A 7,881-nucleotide genomic window follows, 5' to 3' on the forward strand; every position below is an offset into this window, starting at 1 on the left:
TAGGTGACTTTGGCGTTTTTCTATTCTTCATTGAGTTAATGAAAATCTTTTGTTGTTATACTTTGTCCGGTGAGTTGTCCAAACAAAAGACTTAAGGCGCGAACTTGCGTATAAAAATGTTAAGAATGTCAAACTTCTTTATAAAAAATTCTTCACAGTAAAGGGTTTTCAATTCGTTAGATTTAAATGCTTCGTATTCTACACTGAAGGTTTCTCGATGACTCTTCACTAGCTAAAGAATTACGCTGAAGTTCAGTTGATTCTGGCAGTTATCTAGACGAAAATATATACTCGACTAAATAATGAGGTCATCTCAATATTTGCTGGAAACAAGCAAAGAGGTTAATTTTTCATATAGTTATATTTGTCTTGGTTCTATGTCGACATGAAAAATCCAACTCTCTTCTGGGTCTGGGTCGTAAAAATTTTGCCATTAGATTTATCGAAAATCACATTTTTGTAAATTTGTGAAGTGAATGAATTTCACTTGGCAAAGTTTTTATCTGTTCTGCGATAAAAGGGAAAATAAAAAATGTTTTCGCTAGAAGCTTCAGCACTTCACTGACGCGAGAACAAGGATTTGTTCTACTCAGGCTAGTGATAAGCGGCGGTTAATCTAATGACTGCTGCTCGTAGCAGCTTGGATAAAGCTTACCTGCCTCTTCCATCGCTGAGTTTTGCTTCGATTTTTCTGTAAATTGTTATTTGTAGTATTTTTGCTTAGGAATGATGATGATGAGACCTGATTATAATAGATTCAAAAACGATTTTATAAGGCACTGCATGTAGACGTATTTTTATCAGCCTTTTATTTTATACTCTTTTTAATTCCATTTCATGATTAGAGCAAATCCTTCACAAATTTAAACTTTAAGATCTCTTAAAATTTTCTTCATTCAGAGCCATTCATAAATAATTTTTTTGTTGAGCAATTAGTCAGTAACTTTTCATTTTAAATCAATTGCGCATACATTTTTCGAAGTAGGATTTTTCTTCACAAATATCATGATTGCTCTTCATTACCACTTTTTACCGTTGCTATAAAGGAAAATTACAAATTCTTTTCAAAATACAGCAAAAAAAGGTCTCCTGCAATTGCAACAAAAAAATTAATGGTGGTGCCTGATGACTTGGTATCCTTGGGGTTCTGTGCTCAATCACAATAGATATAAAATTCACAATGTACTAGCTGCCAGTACGCATTTCTAACCACTCAACCGTAGCGGCCGCTTTATAAATCGAAAATTTTTATAAAAATTTCGAATTATAAAGTGCTTTGAAGCAGAATTTCAAATAAAACCCCAAAAACTAAAGTTATGATCACAAAAAATTGAAAATGGTGATGTTGAAAGCGGAGGGTTAGGTCTTTTTACTACATTTAGGATAGGAAATTTATGTAAAGTTGATAACCATAGACCCCGTGAACCAAAATGTTTGAGAAATATCTTAAACAAATAGTTATGGTGAATTTGGTTAAAATTTATACCGTAAAATTTTATTAAACCCACACTTAGTGTTCAACTAAAACAAACCAGATTTTCCCCTTTTGAAACAGAGCTCTTCCAGACTTTAATTGTACAAAAAATTTCTGAACCATTAAGATTTTGCCGATTTCGTTCAGCTGACTTCAATCTAAGTCCACTGGAAATTGTCTAACTTATGAACAGTATTTTGACCAAACAAAATTACTTCTTAGACCTGCTCTAGTAGAGATGCTACTACATGACATAAAAAGTACATGCACCCATTTTTTTTTTTGTAGCACCATGTAATCGCAAAAATAGAAGATACATACATACAAACATGCCCCTTGCGTGGCATAGCATAGCGTAACTTCGACCAAAACCATTCGCGATCCTCCCACACCAAATAAGTGTTCATATCCAAATATGCCTTCAGCTCTCTATCCAGCAACTCAATATTCGAAATCTCACCATATTTTACTATAATTATACGCGAGCGCCCCTCATTCAACGACGATTGATGCGCTGTGCGAAATTCCATGCGCGCCCAATCCGATTCGATGAAATGTTGCGAAAGCACAATGATCGTACGCCGTGTGTGCGCCACATACTCCTCAATCTGTTCGGGGCTGGCTCGCCTTGTTCAAGTTGAGGCCGCAACGTATGGTTGACAAAGCGCGCATCCTGGTGGGCATACGAGATGAAAGCATCAAAGTTTCGATCCTCATCCGATTCAACTTCGTTAATAAAACAGATACGCATTTTATGGCTGTACAACCAAATTTTCACTTGCAGCTGGCATTTGAAAAAGAACGTTATGGCAATTGGTTCAAAACTGTAAATAAAAGGACAGACTAGTTAATATAATGTTGTAAGCTTAAGATTATACTGTTTATTTTTTCTTTCTTTAGATAGGTAGGGAACCTCTACCCATTTGGTTCAACGATAACCAAATCGATAAAAACATGGAAAACAAAATCTATAAAAAATATCAATAACGAAATAGATAATAAATATCGATAACAAATCGATAAAAATGTCGATAACAAAATTTATAAAACTGACGATAATATATACATACGTCCATAAATATATCAATAACAATATCAATTATTTTATATCGTAACAATATCGATAAAAATATCAATAAAAATATTGATTATTATATCTTTAAAAATATCTACAAATATATCGATAACAAAATCAATTATTATGGCAGAAATAGTTTTGGATTCAAACACAAATTTTCAAAATTTTCAAATTTTCTCACTGCCTCACAGTGCTTCTCTTCCATATAAATGTGAAATGCAGTTTGAAGTTGAAAATTTGGGTTCTTGTGGCTTTTACATAGGTATGTACATATAGTTCGTTCTATTTTCAAAAGTTAGATGTCAAATGACAGGGCTTGGCCTGTAGAGGTGAAATAAAGTTTTTTTATTTTTGAAGCGGGTTGCCACCTGTTACAAATTTTATTAAAATTATTTAGAATTAGATGTTACAATATGGGTATCAATTGAACTATTTAGTTTTGAAAATACTTGACTTCTAAACGACACGTAGAAGGGTTTCCACATGTCTAAAAAACCAAATTCACTTTAATTAAGAGAATAAGGTAACTGAAATATGTATATCAATATGAGTACCGGAAAAATTAAAAAATTTGACATATTTAGAAAGAAATAAGTGAAGAGTAAATACATTCCTGAGTTAATTTAAGAGTCCAGTAATTTAAAAGGAATGTAATCAGAACAAATCACTGATTAACAATGTATGCATTTGTAATAAAATAACAAATAGGATGGCGTAATCCTATTGTTTGACATAATTATTATTTTAGTTTAACTAAATTCGACTTTACAAACAGGTGGCAACCCTATTGGTAATATTTTTAAGCTAAAACCTTCTTAAACCTCTTTCGTCTGACCCACTTATGGTGATACCTATCTATTTCAATTATCTAATTCCTTTAATTCAAGTGGAATTTGATTTTTTAACCTGGTGGCAACTCGCTGCATGTGGTTAATACACATTTCGGTTGATACCCATCTCTTAATAATTTATTTAACTTAATAAAATTTGAATCTAATTTTTTAAGAATCTAATTTTTTAACAGGTGGCAACTCTTAAAAAAAATATACCTTCTATTGTCCACAGGCCAAGCTTTTTAATCTGATACTTCATTTTTGAAAATGGAACGAATCGTGCAGATCTCAAGGCACTGACAAAAAATTAAAAAGTAATTTTATGCATTAGCGAAAAACGCATTAATTCAGAAAGTGCAAAAAATTAGCAGGTTTTTATTTATTCTTTTGAAAGCTAAAAGCCCGTGCTATTTAATAAAATAATAAAAAATAACCTATTTTTACATATATTTTTTATTCATTCCATTAAAATTTAGCATTTTTTGAAATTTTGTTTAAAAATATTGTTTTTCTGGAATACCACAGGGACACCCTGTGTTTAATTTTATTCCAAAATTTTAATTCCTGTAATTCTCTACTATCTATATGGAAACAAGAAACGTCAAACCAACATTTTATTTCAAAGAATATATTTTTGAAATATTTTTCTGTGAAGAGCTTACGCATGGCTATGCTCTTATTAAAATACTTACTATAAAATTTGTCGACTTTAGTGGCTTCCTGGCGGCATATAATTAATTTTTTAGGGAAATGTCTATTTAACAAACAAGTTCACATTGCAGATAACGAATTTTTCGATTTTTGCCCACTTAGGCGACACTGTGTGCCTAGGGTTTTTCTAAATGGAAAAAAATTAAATTTGGAAGTGCCTCAAAGCCCATGAAGTTTTCATGTACATATTTTATATGCGAAAAAACATATTTTCATAGAAATGGTATAGAACTCTCGAAAATCAATATTATTTATTCGAACGGAAAGCTCTGTTTCTCTTAAGCAGGCTTGAAATAACAATACCAAATTCTTTATTTAAGAATTTTTTTAAAATCAACTATTTCTTGTAGATACCCCAAAAACCACAAAATATGATCCTTAGTATTAAAAAATGGTAAAGTAAACAATTGGGTATTATGGGAAGTCTGCTGAAGAGAAACAGAGTTTTCCGGTCGAAAAATATTGATTTTCAATAACTCTATACCATTTCTACGAAAAATACGGGTAGTCTTCTTTACATTTAGTAAAATACTAAGGGTGAGACCATAACATTTTAAACTTTTTTTCGAACACCCTAGTGCACATCCAGAATATTAGTAGCATTGGGGCAAAAAGTTATGTTAACTAAAGGGTCTAAAAATTTTTTGTGAGGAAAATGAGCTCGTCGAACTTCTCGATTGCATGCAAGAACTTCATAAACTAGTTCTCCTAAAATAAAGATACTTGGAGCGCACGAAAACATCTAGATTAGCCTCGAAAATTAATCATGCTTGCAAAATCACAGCGTTTAACACGCCTTCACTTCAACGCATTAACAGCTGCTACCATTCAGAATTTCAAAATCTACACTTAAAACAAGCAGAAAAATCTGAAGGAAATCACTAAAACATTTGTATATATATACATATATATTTATTAGTTACCTTGCTAGTGCACAGCAACACTGCTTAAGCCAGCTGACTTTAGTTAAATACAATTAAATTAAGAACAACCGCGACGATAACAACCTTACAACAGTAATACAATTCAATTTTAAATATAGCAAATAAAAAAAGAACAAGAAAAAAAACAATATTAAAAATTAGCATAAATTAAATTACCACAACGCCAACTTTCAGTTCCTGCAGAACAACAAAAGCAGCGATTAGGTGCGGCTCCCAAAACATTACAAACAAAACCGAAAGCGCTGAAAAACGCTGCAAACAAAACCCTTTCGGCGCATTAGTAATTGCGAGCAGCTGGTGGCGGTGGTGTTGGTATCGTATTTGGAGCTGGCGGTGGCGGTGGCGATTGTCTTGGCAACAGCGGAACACCCCACCCTTGACAACCACACAACAGCATTCAAGTACAGAGCTACAGAGGGGGAAAAAAGAAATAAAAAAATCCAGGCGGCTGTTACGTGTGCTTTATGCATGTTCTCGCTCAGTGACCGCAAAGCAAAGTTTTAGCGGAGCAGCAGCGATAACAGAAATGGCAATAGCAACAGCAACAGCTGTAATTAAGTTAAGTAACTGCAATCGGAGCACGCGGCGGTGGTACAGATCGCATTTGGCTGCTGGTGGCGATGCCACTTAACTACATACATACAACTGCACGCATTCAACTCAGTCAGTCAAGCAAATAACTAGTCACCGCGCACAAGTAAAGCGCCCCTCATACCTTCCGATGCCAATAGCCAATCGCCATCCGGCGTCAGTCAATTCATCAGCGCTTTGGCCCCGCAGACCAGTTGACCTTCTCGTACGGCTACGTCGCAACTAACCACACCATCACCATCACCACCACCACCACCACCCTCCAAAGTCACGTTAGGCCCGTAGTCCATCTCGCGCTCCGCCAGTTGTTACTGTCTAAAGCAGCACAGAAAACCAAAAACTGGTCGCTCCCTACTCTACGTACACAAGCTTTCAACGGCCGCCGTGCAGCACAAGTTTTCCTTTACAATACGCAGACAATCGCTGCACTGTGCGTGTTGAGCGCCCGCTGTCCTTCCCCTCTTTGCCAAACGTCCGCGCGCTGACCGTATTCGATGGCAACGACTTTTACTTTAACATTTGCGCAATTATTTCGGTGCGATTACTGCATTGTGGCCGGTCCGCCGACAACCTTTAATTGTAGCAGTTCTCGGCGGTTATTTTGCCTTTGTTGGTTGTGCGGTATCTCGAAATTTTTCCATTTTTGTTTTTGTGTTTTTGTTTTAATTAGTTTTATTTTGCTTGTGTAAACATGACGAACATTTCACACCGAACTGTTGCCGATTGATTTGAAGCGGTCTGCTGCTGTGCGGTTCCACCTTAGATTTGTTATTCAGTGTTGAATAATATTTCGCAAGGCGTCAGCTGTTGGCCGCCAGCAGGGGAAGGCTGTTGATTCGATTCTTTTGCAGAGTCACAGTGAGAAACAGTAAGCGCAGAAAAAATAAAAGTTAAAGAAATAATACAAAATTGACGGCATTTCTCGACGAAAAATGCAATTTTCAAATTCCGCGGTGCAACTAATTTAGAAACTTATTGGTTAATATTGAAGCGTATTCTGGTTTTCGTACGAATCGAAAATTTTAAATTTTCGAATACAAAATGATAGGAAAATTTCATGATTTTCGATTCGTACGAAAACAAGAATACGTCCCATTATCTCGAGGCACTTATTTATGAAATCTCTGCTTGTTAGATTAGGTGTAATTAATTTCAATAAAACTCAACAAACTTCAACTCAGCCAAAAACGGAGGAGATTTTCAAATTAGTTTTAGCTCCTTTCAAAATATTTTCAAACTAACTTTCTGAATTCAAGCCCGGAACACTCTCTAATAGACAATTGCGTCCGGCGCAAAGTGGTTGATCAAACCACATGTCGCTGGATAGCAAACGTCGTTAAATCCAGAACCATTACATCCACTCTAGGACAGGAAGGGGTCAGTTTCTTAGCTACGAAAGGTTGCCCGCAGGGGGAGTGATCTCCCTTCTGCTATGGTCCGTCGTAGTAGATGAACTACTCTGCCTTCTTAGCGAAAAATGCTTCGACTCTCTAATAGACAATTGCGTCCGGCGCAAAGTGGTTGATCAAACCACATGTCGCTGGATAGCAAATGTCCTTAAATCCAGAACCATTATATCCACTCTAGGACAGGAAGGGGTCAGTTTCTTAGCTACGAAAGGTTGCCCGCAGGGGGAGTGATCTCCCTTCTGCTATGGTCCATCGTAGTAGATGAACTACTCTGCCTTCTTAGCGAAAAATGCTTCGACGTTCAGGGCTATGCGGATGACATTATCATCCTAATCAGAGGTAGGTTCGATGATACCATCTCCAACTTCCTACAGAATTCTCTGAACATAGCCGCCAATTGGTGAGGTAAAAATGGTTTAAGCGTTAATCCGAAGAATACAAGCATAGTCATTTTCTGCAGGAAAAGGAAAAGGGACAAATTAGTAGAACCATTCCTTCAAGGTGAAAAGATACCTTCTCCAAAGAAGTCAAATATCTAGGAGTTATCCTTGATGACAAGCTCTCATGGAATTCACATCTAGATAAAACTAATCAAAAGACCAGGGCCTGGACCTGCCGGAAACTTATGGGACGGAAATGGGGCATCAGACCGAAACTGGCGAGGTGGATGTATGATGCCGTCTCCAAACCCATTCTCACCTATGCTGCTTATAGAACAAGAAGATGGGTTGCGCATAAGCTTTGTGGACCTATGACTTCCGCGTTTTAACTTCTCACATAACTTCAAGGTATTTTGCCCCGACAGGAATAACTGGGACAACGAACGGCCTAAACCCCGTAA

General features: G+C 36.1%; 1 pseudogene; it reads right to left on the reverse strand.

Annotated features, from left to right (window-relative positions):
• Positions 1–1,003: 1,003 nt before the first annotated feature.
• On the reverse strand, positions 1,004–5,921 carry LOC118741839 (annotated as a pseudogene).
• Between the last annotated feature and the right edge of the window lie 1,960 nt (positions 5,922–7,881).

Source organism: Rhagoletis pomonella, unplaced genomic scaffold, assembly GCF_013731165.1.
Source record: "Rhagoletis pomonella isolate Grant_MI unplaced genomic scaffold, Rhpom_1.0 Rhpom_scaffold_00006, whole genome shotgun sequence".
Lineage (NCBI taxonomy): Eukaryota > Metazoa > Arthropoda > Insecta > Diptera > Tephritidae > Rhagoletis > Rhagoletis pomonella.